The sequence below is a fragment of the Oncorhynchus masou genome, chromosome 15 (genome assembly GCF_036934945.1).
Source record: "Oncorhynchus masou masou isolate Uvic2021 chromosome 15, UVic_Omas_1.1, whole genome shotgun sequence".
NCBI lineage: Eukaryota > Metazoa > Chordata > Actinopteri > Salmoniformes > Salmonidae > Oncorhynchus > Oncorhynchus masou.
In genome coordinates this window covers 42,994,228-43,012,180 of record NC_088226.1, presented here as the reverse complement: position 1 = coordinate 43,012,180, position 17,953 = coordinate 42,994,228, and positions in this window count along the sequence as shown.

The window sequence follows — 17,953 nt, the reverse complement described above, 5'->3', positions numbered from 1 at the left end:
ACTGACGAGTTTCAGAAGAAATGTATTTGTTTCTGGCCATTTTGAGCCTGTAATCAAACCCACAAATGCTGATGCTCCAGATACTCAACTAGTCTAAAGAAGGCCAGTTTTATTGCTTCTTTAAACAGCACAACAGTTTGACTGTGCTAACATAATTGCAAAATGGTTTTCTAATGATCAATTACCCTTTTAAAATGATAAACTTGGATTAGCTAACACAATGTTCCATTGGAACACAAGAGTGATGGTTGCTGATAATGGGCCTTTGTACGCCTATGGAGATATTCCATTAAAAATCATTGTCATTTACAACATTAACAATGTCTGCACTGTATTTCTGATTATTTTGATGTTATTTTAATGGATAAAAATGTGCCTTTCTTTCAAAAACAAGGACATTCCTAAGTGACCCCAAACTTTGTAACACTAGTGTAGCACAGCCACAAAGTCATAAGGCCTGCCTACTTGACCAATCAGATGAGGGAGTGTGATGACACGTATGCCAGTTTACGGTTCTCAGGCAATGACCAATCAGAGTAGGTGTTGAGATGACACGTACAGTTGAAGTCGGAAGTTTACATGCACCTTAGCCAAATACATTAAAACTCAGTTTTCACAATTCCTGACAATTAATCCTAGTAAAAATTTAGGTCAGTTAGGATCACCACTTTATTTTAAGAATGTGAAATGTCAGAATAATAGTAGATAGAATGATTAATTTCAGCTTTTATTTCTTTCATCACATTCCCAGTGGTCAGAAGTTTACATACACTCAATTAGTATTTGGTAGTATTGCCTTTAAATTGTTTGGGATGATGTTCTTCAGCTTGCAAGCATCCCCCTTTTTTTTCCTCCAAACATAACAATGGTCATTATGGCCAAACAGTTCTATTTTTGTTTTATCAGACCAGAGAACATTTCTCTAAAAGTACGATCTTTGTCCCCATGTGCAGTTGCAAATCGTAATTTTTTTGTTATGGTGGTTTTGGAGCAGTGGCTTTTTCCTTGCTGAGCGGCCTATCAGGTTATGTCGATATAGAACTCATTTTACTGTGGATATAGATACTTTTGTACCGGTTTCCTCCAGCATCTTCACAAGGTCCTTTGCTGTTGTTCTGGGATTGATTTGCACTTTTCGCACCAAAGTGCGTTCATCACTAGGAGACAGAAAGCATCTCCTGCCTGAGCTGCAAGATGGCTGTGTGGTCCCTTGGTGTTTATACTGGCGTACTATTGTTTGTACAGATGAACGTGGTACCTTCAGTTGTTTGGAAATTGCTCCCAATGATGAACCAGAGGTCTTTGCTGATTTCTTTTGATTTTCCCATGATGTCAAGCAAAGAGGCACTGAGTTTGAAGGTTGGCCTTGAAATACATCCACAGGTACACCTCAAATTGACTCAAATGATGTCAATTAGCCAATCAGAAGTTTCTAAAGCCATGACATAATTTTCTGGAATTGTCCAAGCTGTTTAAAGTCTACTTAGTGTATGTTAACTTCTGACCCACTGGAATTGTTATACAGTGAATTATAAGTGAAATACTCTGTCTGTAAACAATTGTTGGAAAAATGACTTGTGTCATGCACAAAGTAGATGTCCTAACCGACTTGCCAAAACTATGGTTGTTAACAAGAAATTTGTGGAGTGGTTGAAAAACCAGTTTTAATGACTCCAACCTAAGTGCATGTAAACTTCCAACTTCAACTGTATGCCGTCTTGCGGTTAATGGGAAATGACCAATCAGATGAGAGAGTGTGATGATGTGTATGCCAACCAGCTTGCAGGGGCATACAAGAGACATGCATTTCTTTCAAGAAATCTGTGAACTCAGACTAAAACGAGGTCAAATCATGAAGTCAGTGGTCAGAAAGTTGAAGCTGTAGAAAATTGGCAGTTTCCAACATTGGAATTCTGAGTTGGATGACTTTTCAAAAATATTTTTCACAGTCGGAGCTAGTTCGCAGCTGTCTAGAACGCACTGAAGTCAGAGATTTCCGAGTTCCCAGTTGTTTTAAATGCAGCATTATTAGCTATAATAAAACCAAACATTCTAAATGTAAAATGTGATAATCGGATGTCTTATTCAAACTCGTCTTGCAGGCTTATCATGATGTTTGCCATTACCTGTCAAAATAGGTTTACTCCAACAGCTGTATTGTTTTAAAATGGCATGTAGACAAACAAATTGACACATCTTGATTTCAGATTTTTATTTTCAAAATCCAAAAGTAAAATGTACATAGATTCACAGAAATGTTCACAGAAATTTTAAGTTTGGCAATTAGCACATTTCTGTCAGCTTTTTAGATGAAAACTTCAACCCTGTTACTTTATTTAGCACTTCCCTAACATCAGCTGTCTGTTGGATGTATACTGAACAAAAATATAAACGCAACTTGCAACAAGTTCAATGATTTTAACAAGTTACAGTTCATATAAGGAAATCAGGTAATTTAAATAAATTCATTAGGCCCTAATCAGGGCGGCAGGTATCCGAGTGGTTACAGCATTGGGCCAGTAACCAAAAGGTTGCTGGATCGAATCCCCGAGCTGACAAGGTAAAAATCTGTTGTTCTAAGCAAGGCAGTTAAACCAATGTTCCCCGGGCGCCAAATATGTGAATGTCGATAATGGCAGCACCCCCACCCACCCACCTCTCTGATTCAGAGTGGTTGGGCTGCATGCAGAAGACACATTTCAGTTGAAGGCATTCAGTTGTACAACTGACTAGGTACCCCCCTGTCCCTTAATGAATCTATAGATAACACAGGACTGGGCAGGGGCTCATCCAAAGGGGGCTCATGTCACCACTCTCAGGTTAATAGACAGAGCTATGGATGCAAGGACTGACCATCCATGATATCAAAATTATTGTTTTAACCATGTTATGAGGCTATACAGTGGTTGTTTACATTTACAATGTTTACAAACATTGGAGAAAAACAAGCTTATATTTTGGGTTCTCATGGAGTGTGACAGTTAAACTCGGCTAATGAGGCATTTATAATTTATATTCTTCAAGAACCAATGGATATATATATATATATATATATATATATATATATATATATATATATATATATATATATATATAATAATCATAAATTCATAAATCCAAAAATGGATGTAGCAATTACAGATTGAAACTTTAAGTCTAGGCCTCAGTCTAGGCCTATGGTCTAGGCCTATTTATCAGCATGAATTAGATTGAGCAATAAAATACCCACTTTTATTCCCTAGGCTGGGATCCGGACTATGCTGCTGTTGCAAGAGCGTGTTTTTCCCTGACTGTCCACTGGTTTCAAAAACAATGATTGGCAGCTTAAACCTCTTGAATTGAAACCATTATTGGGTTCAAATACAATTTTGATTTGTGAACAGTCACCAACAGCAACCACAATCCGTGAGGCGTAAATAGCTAAATGAGAGAGCAGCAGTGTGATTCACATCAATGCGATATGTAGATATCAATAATAAGTCATATCCGTGTGACCGTAGACAACACCACTGCTGTCATCCTTACCTCCAAGCGTTTATTCAAGTTGGATAATATTTGGATGCCAACAGCAGTCGCACCATTGAAAGACATAGCTTGGACTGTAGCCTACAAATGACCTGCTCTTGTCCAGAAATTGATCAAACACATTTGGTGTGTCATAGTGGTCTCTGACTTGTGGTCAGACTCGCTCAGGTGGAACAAACTTAAACTTGCACCTTTTTTCAATTCTAATATGAATGTCAATGAGAAAGCAAGAGGTCAAATAATTTTTCACAAGCATCCTTTCTGAATTTAAAAAAATCCTCGAAGTAACCAATCTAACATCTAAAATATGTTTTAATTTGTTTAACACGTTTTTGGTTACTACATGATTCCATATGTGTTATTTCATAGTTTTGATGTCTTCACTATTATTCTACAATGTAGAAAATAGTACAAATAAAGAAAAACCCTTGAATTAGTTGGTGTTCGAAAACTTTTGACCGGAAGTGTACATCTTATATATACTCTCTCATCTGAAAAACAAATATTTATTTACCTGGCCAACAACTGCATGTGAGTTATAATCAGAGAGAGGGGAACCTGACGCAGTAGACAACCTCTGCCTTCACTGAGCTGGGATTTTTCGCTTAGTGCTGACATCATAGTTTGCCAGGTCTCCTTTTTAGAGCACATTGTACTTTCCTCAGTCTAGACATGAAATAAGGGGGTATTTGTTACATGTGTACTGTTATTATGTAAAGCGTTAGGCTGTGTTTACACAGACCAATTCTGATATTTTTTTCGCTAATTTAGCTTTTGACCAATCAGCTCTTCTGCCCATAATTGGAATTGGGCTGCCTATGTAAACAGAACCTTAAACGTTGGCCAACGTTAGGCCTTTATATACTTTTTTATATTTACCTGTAAACCAGGATAACATGGGAGATTATAGCCTTGCAGTCCACCTTTTTGGTATTTTGTACCTGTCGCACCCTGATCTGTTTCACCTGTCTTTGTGCTTGTCTCCACCACCCTCCAGGTGTTGCCAATCTACCCCATTATCCACAGTGTATTTATGCCTGTCATCTCTGTTTGTCTGTTGCCAGTTCGTTTTGTTTCCTAAACCTACCTGTTGTTTTCCCTATGTTCCTTTCTGCTCTAGTTCCTGGTTAATACAGGCTTCACACAAAGAGTTGCCTGTATTGTGGGCTTACTGATCAGTTCCTCTCAACCCGTCCACAAAAAAAAACAGGCTCACCGTTAGGAGCGAGTTCTCTGGTGGGCCATACGGATAACTTTTCCTCTCTCCTTACTCGCACCCCCTTTCATGCCATTTTGCTGTGGGGGAACCAGTCAAAATCTCTTTAAGGACACTATCCTGGCTTCCGAGCTGGACATCCTCACTCAGCCCCTCTCCATTCCCATGGACGTTAGAGCACTGGATGGGCGCTCTATAGGCCGGGTCACCCACAATACCACCCCCATCAATCTACGAGTGTCAGGGAACCACAGCTAGTTGATCCAATTCCTGCTCATTAAGTCTCCACAGGTTCCCGTGGTATTGGGATTCTTCTGGCTCCAGTGACACAATCCCCTCATTGACTGGTCTGCTGGTGCCGTCATGGGCTGGAGCCCTTCTGCCACGCCCATTGCCTGAAGTCAGCGCAGCCTGCCCTGGGACGTCTTCCTTGGGGCTTCGCACTTGCCCCGGACCTCTCCGCCATACCTGCAGTGTACCAGGACCCCTGGGGGATGTTCAGTAAAGCCCGTGCCACTTCTCTTCCGCCACAGCAACCATATGACTGCAGGATTGACCTTCTCCCAGGCACCACTTCACCCCAGGGACGACTGTACTCTCTGTCGGGTCCAGCAACCAAGGCTATGGAGACCTACATTGAGAACTCCCTAGCTGCAGGGTTCATCTGTCCTTCTGCCTCCCCTGCCGGCGCAGGGTTCTTTGTGGAGAAGTACACCCAAGAGCACGTGCTCTACGTCCGATAGGTTCTCCAACGCCTCCTGGCCAACCAGCTGTCTGGTTGTAGAGAGACAGAGGGGCGCTGTTTCGCTCGCTCGGATTCTTTCTCCTGTGAGATACATTCTTGCGAATTGAAGGAAAATGGAAAACTTATGGCATACCCCCTCGATTCGAGTCCTGGGTTTAACTTACCAGCCCGTCACTGACACAGAGATAGGCTATTTAAAGAGTGCGTGGTGTTGGGAGGAATTGGATAAAAGATCCATGGATAGCAGCCTATAGCCTAATTGTGTCTGTCAAACAGGTAGGCTCAGGGGCGCAACTTTGGTTTTAGAAGTGGGGAGGACATAACTTTTATTTTATATCCAGTCGGATCTACACTACGATTACTTGGAGGTGTCATCATGGTCCTAAAACATACCGTTGCCGTGTTTTGTATCACATTCCAAATGATAAAACTTGGGGGAACAAAAATGCTATTTCAGAATGTGGTGTGGACATGCCCCCCATCCTACCCCTGGGTAAGCATACCTCTTATTTCTTCAATTGGAGGAAATACGCTCCAACATAAAGCCATCATGTTGTTAGTAAAGTCGAATTAAGATGAAGACAGTTTAAATGATTATGCCTACTCGAATGCCCCTACTTTCAGCACCATGATTGTTTCGATTGATTGTGGCGCAGCTTTCGCTTCAAATTTCAGCACCAAGTTACTTGAATCTGGCTCATTTTGAGGTCAATGCCTCTGATAAATACAGAATGTCCAAGAAACATAATGGATTTTAATAAAAACTATAATGGTAGCAAGCTATCAATGTTGACCTCCGGTCCTCCTCATATTCATGCTCTTATTCTCAAACTGAACAGAACATAAGCTTGACTGCGAGCACAACATTGCATTTCATGGACAAGGCTTAATTAAACATGATTTATTTACAGCATCCCAGCAACACAAAAGACTCTTAAAAATATAACATTGCTCTGTGCTTCTACAAGCATGCTCTTCATATAGGCTATGGGTAATTTGTTTGAAGCCACACTAAATAGCCTATAGCACAACTAGTATTGTGCGCTCAGATGAGGAACAACATCTGGAACACATCGATATATAGCCTAATAAGCAACTAATTATAAAACACTGAGAAATATCGACATTTGATCAATTACAAATTCCATGGCCCTCCCCTGGACTAGACCAAAAAAAATCGAAACCCTTCCCGTCTTAAATTTAAACAAGCATGACCCTCCCCCATTTTCCCCCATTATGTACATTTCAGGGCATAAAAACTACAATCTGACTCCTGAATTAGCCTAGTGCACATATGCGCCCAGCTGGCGAGCTGACTATGCTAGTTTTTGTCCTCATTGTCAAACTTGATAAATACTTCACCCTCAACTTCAAAACTCTGTTGCTAGTTATACAATCATGTAACTAAGACATTAGCTAGAAAGAAACTTAAATTATGTATTGTTTTATTAAATAGTCATTACTGGGTCAAGATACACTACATGACCAAAAGTGTGTGGACACCTGCTCTTCGAACATCTCATTCCAAAATCATGGGTATAAATATGGAGATGGTCTCCCCCTTTTCTGGTATAACAGTGCCCACTCTTCTGGGAAAGCTATCCACTAGATGATGGAACATTGCTGTGGGGAGTTGCTTCCATTCAGCCACAAGAGGCTAAGGGGCCTAACCCAAACCATGAAGAACAGCCCCAGACCATTATTCACCAAACTTGACAGTTGGCACTATGCATTGGGGCAGTAGCGTTCTCCTAGCAGTCGCCAAATCCAGATTTGTCCATCGGACTGCCAGATGGTGAAGCGTTTCCACTGCTCAAGAGTCCAATGGTGGCGAGCTTTACACCACTCCAGCCGTTGCTTGGCATTGCGCACAGTGATCTTAGAATTGGAAACCATGGAAACCCATTTCATGAAGCTCCTGACGAACAGTTCTTGTGCTGATGTTGCTTCCAGAGGTAGTTTGGAACGCGGTAGTGAGTGTTGCAGCTGAGGAAAGACTATTTATACAAGGTATGCACTTCAGCGGTCCTGTCTGTGTGTAAGAACCGATGCAGATGATGAGAAGCAGGTACAGGGAATGATGATGGTGGCAGGAGTGCGTAGTGCAGGGCAGCTTGGTGCCCTCGAGCGCCAGGGAGGGAGAGCGGGAGCAGGTGTGACACTGTGAGCTTGTATGGCCTACCACTTCGTAGCTGAGCCGGGGCAGCTCTAGCACGGTAGAAATTTGACAAACTGACTTGTTGGAAAGGTGGCATCTAATGACGTTGCAACGTTGAAAGTCATTTCAGTACCGGCCATTCTACTGTCAATGTTTGTCTATGGAGATTGCATAAGTGTGCTCAATTTTAGACACCTGTAAGTTGTTGAAATAGCCGAATCCACTAATTTGAAGGGGTGTTCACATCCCTTTGGCCATGTAGTGTATCTGTCATAAGACGAAAGTGGGCAAGGATATCATTGCTACTTAATACAGATCCAAGTTCAGTTTTGAGATCCAAAGGTGTCATTAGCGTAGAGTCAGCTGGACATATCTGACTGGTCTTGGAACTGTGGCAATGGGAAGCCTCTCTATCCCAGCCTCTGTGATATGTAGTGTTTTTGCCAACACAGCCATATGTGTAGAAAAGGGGGTAGCTGCAGTATGGGCAAGTGGGTGTGTCGAAAGGAAAGTAGTGGGCATGTGGAAAGGAATGGGTGTGTCAAGTGCTCTGCTATAGGTTAGAAGGTTTTGATTAAGCTGTTTTATTTCTTTTTCGTTTCTTACCACGCAACTGGTAGCGTAGGCAAGTGGTTAGAGCAGTGTATTAGCAACTTGAATGGTTGCAAATTCAAACCCTTGAGCTGACAAGGTACAAATCTGTCGTTCTGCCCCTGAACAGACAGTTAACCCACTGTTCCTAGGCCGTCATTGAAAATAAGAATTTGTTCTTCAACTGACTTGCCTAGTTAAATAAAGGTAAAATAAATAAAAACTACCGTACATTGAGCTACCCTACTCGGAGATTTTGGACTTCTGTTTTTAAGCCAGAGGTTGAGTCTAAGTCAAATTTCACTGTTAGTTTTACACAAATAGTTTAAAATGTTCAGTTATAAACTGACAATTGTTTATTTTTGATTAAAAGTATTTTTGATGGGTGTAGGCCTAATGTTACTTGATGCGTCATATGCATGTACTGTCGTGGAACTATACAGTTAATCATATTTCTCAAATATCTGTGAGTTCAAATATACTTTTATTACAGCATAATAAAAGCCGAGCTGTTTCATGAAACAACTAACTTTCCAGTCTTGGCACAGACTTCTAAAACATTTTTTCTCCTTACGTCACACCCATAGTAACTCCTCTTAATGACTCATCCCCTCTGGCATTTAGCCACCGTTACCTTATTGCCTTGCACGTTTAGTTTGGTTTCATCGTAGGGCATGGAAACTGTAGAGCCACACCAATAGTTAAAAAATACAAACATGTACTCTCCTTAAGACAGGTGCATGCATGTAGGACCATAGCAACAGTCCTTGGCACTTTATAGAAATAACCAAACATGTCATCCTGCTAACTCCTCTGAATGGGACACCTATGTTCTGGAAAAGACCCAAGAGGTGTAACTATAGTAACAGTACATATTAGGCCATAACAAAATTACAGTATTAACTAGTCGTGTCCACTTCCCAGACAGGTGCATGTCTAATGTTGTCTAATGAACCAGAGCACATATAGAGAGCTCTAGTTTTGCTGACTGTCCTGAAATGTACAATGGCCACACATGTTCTGGAAAATTCTCAATAGTACTTACTGTAACTCACACTGATATTGGCCACAAGGTATCTACTTTCCACGCTGTTGCCGGACAGTAGTGCTTGGTAAGAGTGAGAAAAGGGCACTGTTTCTCGTAGTTGGTGTTCATGCCCTCCCCATTGAGTAGTAGACTGTATGTAGGCTGTGTGCCAAGGTGACATCTAGATGGTTATCACTATTTGTTGTCACTATCACTATCGAGTACAGGATTAACTGAATGGCAACAGAAGTAGAATACTAAATTAATTTTTATTGAATAGTTTGGGGTAGGCCTCATCTCAGAGGATGGCTCCCCAGAGCCAGATGCTGATGACAGGTTGCCCTATGCTGGGCAGCTGGCACCGAACCCCCCCCCCCCCCCCTTAATAGATGAATGAAATAACGATCCATTCTGACTATCCTTACTGATTAACTTTCGTAACTACATGTATTTCTTGTGTTGGCTGATATCTTATTTGAAATAAAACCATGTAAGAGAAAGAAATGTTCACGTAAGCTATCGCTGACGACATGACAGTGATACCCAGTAGGAAGCACTTCAAGTCGGCAGGCAGGCCTTAACAACACCGGTGCACTGATCGCTGGCTCATCGACTCGTTGTGCAGCCTAATCAACCACGCAAAATATTCTTGGGTGACAACAAATCTGCCCAATTAGCTGATTCTCTTTCCTTACACCACCGTTTGCCATATTGGGCTGCAGCTACCCATACTTGGATATGTACACAGTCTTGTACCCAGGGGTAAAAGTAACCGGCACGGCGACCAGGCAAAATAAATTGTGGGGGTACGCTGTACTGGTAAAACAAGAGCCTATCAAAATTATTAGAACAAAATGTCAAGTAAAATGTACGCTATTACACCACTTTTTATCATTACCGCATGTCAGATGCATGAAAAATGTTGAATTTCAAAACATTTGGAATTTAACACATTAATGCTTCTCATAAAAAGAAGTGATGCAGTCAGTCTCTCCTCAACTCTTTTCCAAAAGAGACTGGCATGCATAGTATTTATATTAGCTCCATGATTACAATGAAGAGCAAGACATGCCACTCTGTTCTGGGCCAGCTGCAGCTTAACTAGGTCTTTCTTAGCAGCACCTGACCACATGGCTGGACAATAATCAAGATAAGACAAAACTAGAGCCTGCAGGACTTGCTTGTGGAGTGTGGTGTCAAAAAAGCAGAACATCTCTTTATTACTGTCACGCCCTGACCTTAGAGATCCCTGTTTATTCTCTATATTTTGGTTAGGTCAGGGTGTGATTAGGGTTGGTACTCTAGTTTTTGTATATCTATGTTTACTTTTTCTTTGTTGGCCTAGTATGGTTCCCAATCAGAGGCAGCTGTCTAGCGTTGTCTCTGATTGGGGTCATACTTAGCCAGTCCTTCTTCCCACCTTCAGTTGTGGGATCTTGTCTTTGTTTGGTTGCATGTATTTTGCACGACAAAGCTTTTCGTTCGTTTTATTGTTTTTTCCCCCCCTGGTTCACATTTTAATAAAATATGATGAACCCAAATCACGCTGCGCCTTGGTCTCCCCTTAACGACAAACGTTACAATTACGGACAGACCTCTCCCCATCTTTACAACCATTGAAACTGTATTTTTTGACCATGACAGTTTACAATCTCAGGTAACACCAAGTAATTTAGTCTCCTCAACTTGTACCAAATACAATGCTTTTAATTTTTTAGAGATTTCAGGACCAGTTTATTAGTGGCCACCCTTTCCAAAAGACTGACTTCAACTCTTTGTTAAGGGTTTCAGTGACTGCATTAGCTGTGGTTGCTGACACATATGGTTGAATCATCAGCATACATGAACACACAGGCTTTGTTTAATGCCAGTGGCATGTCATTGGTAAAATAGAAAAGGTAGAGGGCCTAGAGAACTGCCCTGCGGTACCCCACACCCTACATATTTGACATTAGAGAAGCTTCCATTAAAGAAAACCCTCTGAGTTCTACTAGATAGATACACCTGCTCATCAAACAATTAATTCTCCCCCCCCCCCCGTAGCTGTTATAACGGCCTCCAATCTTATGGGAAAGATTTCCACTAGATGTTGGGACATTGCTGCGGGGACTTACTTCCATTCAGCCACATGAGCATTAGTGAGGTCGGGCACTGATGTTGTGCGATTAGGGCTGGCTTGCAGTTTGCGTTCCAATTCATCACAAAGGTGTTTGATGATAAGGTTAGGGCTCTGTGCAGACCAGTCAAGTTCTTCCACACCGATCTCGACAAACCATTTCTGTATGGACCTCACTTTGTGCCCGGGGTATTGTCATTCTGAAACAGGAAAGGGCCTGCCCCAAGCTGTTGCCAGAAAGTTGGAAGCACACAATCATCTAGAATGTCATTGTATGCTGTAAGGTTCATATTTCCCTTCACTGGAACTAAGTGGCATAGTCCAAACCATGAAAAACAGCCCCAGACCATTATTCCCCCACCACCAAACTTAACAGTTGGCACTGTGCATTCTCCTGGTGAAGAGTGATTCTTCACTACAGAAAACGTGTTTACACTGCTCCATGGTGGAGATCTTAGGCTTGTGTGCAGCTGCTCGGCCATGAAAACCTATTTCATGAAGCTCCTGACGAACAGTTCTTGTGCTGACGTTGCTTCCAGAGGCATTTTAGAACTTGGTAGAGAGTGTTATGTGAGATTGTGTGGCCTACCACTTCGGGGCTGAGTTGTTGTTGCTCCTAGAAATTTCCACTTCACAATAACAGCACTTATAGTTGATCGGGGCAGCTCTAGCAGGGCAGACATTTGAGATGTGATGGTGTGGGCGTGCTTTGCTGGTGACACTGTCAGTGATTTATTTAGAATTCAAGGCACACTTAACCAGTATGGCTACCACAGCGATACACCATCCCATCTGGTTTGCACTTAGTGGGACTATCATTAATTTTTCAACAGGACAATTAACTAACACACCTCCAGGCTGTGTAAGGTCTATTTGACCAAAAGGAGAGTGATGACCTGACCTCCACAATCCCCCGACCTCAACCCAATTGAGATGGTTTGGGATGAGTTGGACTGCAGAGTCAAGTAAAAGGAGCCAACAAGTGCTCAGCATATGTGGGAACTCCTCCAAGACTGTTGGAAAAGCATTCCAGGTCAAATCAAATCTTATTAGTCACTTGCGCTGAATACAACAGATGTAGAACTTACAGTGAAATATTTACTTACGTGCCCCTAACCGATAGTGCAGTTTCAAAAAATACAGATAAGAATAAGAGATAAAAGTAACAAGTAATTAAAGAGGAGCAGTAAAAAAAAAATATATATATATATACAGGGGGGTGCTGGTACAGAGTCAATGTATGGGGGCACTGGTTAGTTGAGATAATATGTACATGTAGGTAGTTAATTAAAGTGGCTGTGCATAGATGACAACAGAGTGGCAGTGGTGTGCAGAGGGGAGGGCAATGTGAATAGTCTGGGTAGCCATTTGACTAGATGATCAGGAGTCTTATGGTTTGGGGGTAGAAGCTGTGGAGAAGCCTCTTGGACCTAGACTTGGCGCTCCGTTACCGCTTGCCGTGCGGTAGCAGAGAGAACAGTCTGTGACTAGGGTGGCTTCAACACTGAGTAATGGCACTCAAGCTGCTTGATTTGGATTACAGGCACATGTTGTCTGAATTCAAGGCCTTTGGTTCTCAAGCCTAAACCTCCTGCAACCTGCCCCCACTCATTTGGGCTGCTCAGTTGGCCTACTCAGTTATTGAAGGTGGATTACTGCCATCTGCTGGAACATAAAAATACTGTCACTGTACATCATTACATTTCCACTCCTGTATTTGTACTATTGATCACAAACAGTCATATTTAGTATCCATCAAAGCAACATTCGCATTGCAAATTAAGGGCATTCCATTAATTTGGATATTTTCTCCATACTTGAAGGGTGTATCTACCAAGTTTCAAACACTGATTGGCTGGTGAGTGTTGAGACATTATCTTTTCTGTGTCAATCTGAAAATCCAGAGGTATTTGGGAGTAGGTCCTCTGTTATCCTGGTCAAAAATATTCTGGTAGAAAATTCCCATGACTTTCTGAATCATAATCTAGCTTTATTGTGGCCATGGAACCTTTGGGCCAGCATAGTGCCAACCACATTTCTAATGATAAACACCATACAAGAGCTTTTAAACCTAAGCCCTAATTTTAGCATTGCACACTTTTTTTATGTATCCTATGGGAGCAACCAGAACATTTTGGTACTGAGTTTGAAAATAGGTGAAAAAATATGACTGAGTTTCCAAAACAGGGGCACAAATGAGTAAGATTTACTTACCAAACATACCACATTTGTACACATTGTTGAAATTAAGAGATGGAATGGTGTGTTTTACTGGCAGCGTGGGATTGGTGCCAACAGCAAAGCAACTTCCCATAATGTATCATGGCGAGAAAGACAGAGCATGTGGCAGTGGAGGAATCATTCAAATTATGTGAAAGGGACGCATTATTCTAACACACAGGTACCAAGTAAATAGCCTGGTGTGGACACCAATTTAGAGGCAAACTATGTGAAAGTGTCTAGGAGTCATCTATAGGCAATATACCACACAACATGACAAAGAGACACACCTAGAGATCATCATGCCAAACAGTAAGTGTAAAGTAGGTGCTTTCCTTGAAAGACTGGGAAGGAGAGGTGAGTCTCGGCCGAGGTCCAAGCATTCTGATATGTTCTGTCCAGTTGTCCCTCAAACAGGCCTGTAGGTGCCATCACTCAGCCTACTGGCTGAGTGAGTGAACTGTGAGCATGGCAGAGAGAGAAAGAGAGATCATTGCATAACTGTTAAGCATTTTATTTAAACAATTGTATAATACTGTTCTAGAGTCTGATTGTCTCAGCATGGCAGGGTACTGCAGGGTTAGAGAGATATGCAAATTGCAGTCATCGGGCCAGGCTTTTTGCTTCTCATCCGGGTGTTGTAGGAGGAAGTAGTGTAGGACTTTGAGACTTTCTGGATAGGGCTGAGTGACTGGACTGTTGGAATGGTCCTGTGAATGAGAGAGGAGGAGAGTGTAGGGGGAATCCGTAATCAAGTAATATCAGACTGGATCTGTAAAATAGATTATCAGCCTCCTGAAAGGTGGCATGTATACATTCAGAAAAGAAGGTCAATTGTCCTAGCGATTCATGTAGTTTCCTCACACATAGCCTTTTCTATATCTGCCTTTCTGTGAGCAGGCAAGGAGGTTTGTGAATTATACCCACACCAATAAAAAGGCTGATTTTAAAAACTTACTGCATTGGCTGATGTAACTGAATGAAGTTCATGATGATCTGTTCAGATGCCATACTGTGCTCTTCTCCTGCGGGCATATTATGAACCCACACACACAATATCAGCATTGACTGTAGTTTAACTGGATATTGTTGTGTTTTATGTGTAAGAAATACATATGCAAAGGCCCAGACAGGTAACCATTTACATTAACTGCAGTTAATTATTAACCTACTCAGTTAATAAGCACCAACATCAGCCAGCAAGAAGATCTAGTGAAGTTAGCTGCAAAAAAGCAATGTAGAAATATCACCTTTCTGCAGCAGGTACACCTCTGGCTGGGCAGCTTCATCTTGTAGCAGGTTGAAGATTGACTTTCACTAGCTAGCATAACGATAGCCAGTAGCCAGCTAGCTAGTCGGTTAGCCAGCTTGCGAGCTAGTCAGTTAGCCGGCTAATGCTAGCTAGCCAAGTGGTGCAAGCCAACTTTGTTCAGTTGTTGTTGAGTTATACGTATTTATCTTAGCTAATGTTCCAATTTGTATCATCCTGTCACACAAATGTCTAATCCAACATTGCAGCTTACTTTGCCACCATGGCCTTTTTTTGCCTTTACTTCCCTTATCTCACCTCATTTGCTCACATCGTATATAGACTTGTTTATACTGTATTATTGATTGTATGTTTGTTTTACTCCATGTGTAACTCTGTGTCGTTGTATGTGTCGAACTGCTTTTCTTTATCCTGGCCAGGTCGCAATTGTGAATTAGAACTTGTTCTCAACTTGCCTACCTGGTTAAATAAAGGTGAAATAAAAATAAATAAATACATTTGGGCTGCTCAGTTGGCCTACTCAGTTATTGAAGGTGGATTACTGCCATCTGCTGGAACATAAAAATACTGTCACTGTACATCATTACATTTCCACTCCTGGAAATGTCTAATCCAACATTGCAGTTTAACAGACTGTAACCAAACACCCGTTATGCACAATCAATATTCTATTAGAGGGCATGTATTGTATGAACAAAACGGAAAACAAAATCTGGGATATATTTTGGCGCAATTTGTTTTCTGTTAATCAATGCCCCATTTGCACACCATAAACGAGAAAACTTGTTGATTTCCGATTTTCATTCATAAAATTCTGAAACCAAACACAATACATGACCCGTTTCCTGCTTTTCCACTGATTTGAATGGAATAACCAATGAACAAACGATACACAGACCTTTGCACCAGACACTGGAAGATGAATTCCCCTTTTTGCAGGACAATAACCTAAAACACAAGGCCAAATCTACACTGGAGTTGCTTACCAAGAAAAGAGAGAATGTTCCTGAGTGACAGAGTTACAGTTTTGACTTAAAATCTACTTCAAAATCTATGGCAAGACGTGAAAATGGTTCTCTAGCAATGATCAACAACCAATTGTACAGAGCTTGAAGAATTTAGAAAATAAAAAAATTGGGCAAATGTTGCACAATCCAGATGCAGAAAGCTCAGAGCCTAACCCAGAAAAACTCACAGCTGTAATAGCTCCCAACAGTGATTCTACCAACTATTGCCTCTGGGGTGTGAATACTTATGTAAATTAAACGTTTCTGTATTTAATTTTCAATAAGTATGCAGAAATGTCTAAAAACATGTTTTCACTTTGTCATTATTGCTTATTGTGTGTAGATGGGTGATATTATTATATATTTTTTTATACATGTTTAATTCAGGCTGTAACGCAACAAAATGTGAAATAGGTGAAGGGGTATAAATACTTTCTGAAGGCACTGTAAACCATTTGTCTTCCTGTCTGAATGACGTGCCCAAAGTAAACTACCTGTAGCTCAGGCCCTGAAGCCAGGATATATATATATATAATTGGTACCATTAGAAAGAAAACACTTTGAAGTTTTTAGAAATGTTAAAATATGTAGGAGAATAACACAATAGATATGGTAGGAGAAGATCCAAATAAAAATAACCAGAATATTTTGTTTTTGTTGAGACCGTCCTCTTAGAAATGCAAGAGAAATGTCATATTAAAAATTAGCTCCCTAGATGCAATTCCTATGGCTTCCACAGGGTGTCATTAGTCCATGTTCAAGGTTTCAGGCGTATAACTTCAAAAACGCATAAGAAATATCGGTTTTATTGGAGGGACACAGTCTTGGAAATTCGTGTTTGCGCGCGCCATGAAGACATTATGCACCTGCTATCGGTTTCCTATTGAACATACTTCTTTCCGAAATAAATATTATAATTTACAACATTCTAGGGTGTCTGAGAAGTAAATAGAAACGTATTTTGACTTGTTGAAACAAAGTTTAGCGGTAGATTTTGTTTTTGTATTCTTTGAGGAGAGCTCTCATATCACATCTGACATGGTCACATGATGACATCATCATGGCAAACCTTCAGTTGGAAAAATATCAAATTCTTGTTGCTAGGCTACCAATTACAGTGCTTATAGCTTGCGGATTGATCACACCATTAAAATTTATACCTAGTTTCTGCATTAATGATATGGATTTAATATTTGTCAAATTGTTGTGCATGTCCTCAAAACTCAAATAAGCTTCAGGAATTGTTCTTATTTAGTATATCAATATCCTGATATGGACCTTCTCAGCATTGTATGTGTTGAGAAAATATGCAATGTAGGCCAACTGTCAGTATTTGTCATCATATAGAGAAAATAAGATGTACACATAAGCCTATCTCAGGATATCTAATGAGTCAATATCCAGCAATACCATGTACAATATCTTTTATTTAACCTTCATTTAATTAGGCAAGTCAGTTCAGAACATATTCTTATTTACAATGACAGCCTAGGAACAGTGGGTTAACTGCCTTGTTCAGGGGTAGAATGACAGATTTTTACCTTGTCAGCAATGTCAGGATTTGATCTAACAACCTTTTGGTTACTGGCCCAATGCTCTAACCACTAGGCTACCTAAAACGGCCTGTTTAGCTTGTTATTTTGGCATTAATACGTGTCATATATCAGTTTGCAAACCATGTAAAAAAAAACATGTTAATAATGCCGTATACAAACTAGGTCTCTTTTTTTGCTTTCTTGAGTAAGGCAGCTCCAAAATACAGGTGTTTCAGCCTAGATCAGTGCTTTCTGTGGTGGTGGTGAAGCCAGCGGAAATACAGAGCGTAGGGGTTGGTAATGTTCTCTAGTTGTGCCGTGATTGGCTCAGTGTTCTGTCACTCATGGAGACACTACATCACCTCAGAATTATGGGGAGAGCTCAAAAATTCAAGCCCCTTGGGTGCTGCTATAAGCTACATTAGAAGTGCCCATTCAAGAAGGCTCAAGGTCATTGAGCACAGATAGAATTACGTCAAATCACGTTATATCTACAGTAGCTTTGATTGGACTGATCATGTCAACGTCATACTTTCGTAATCT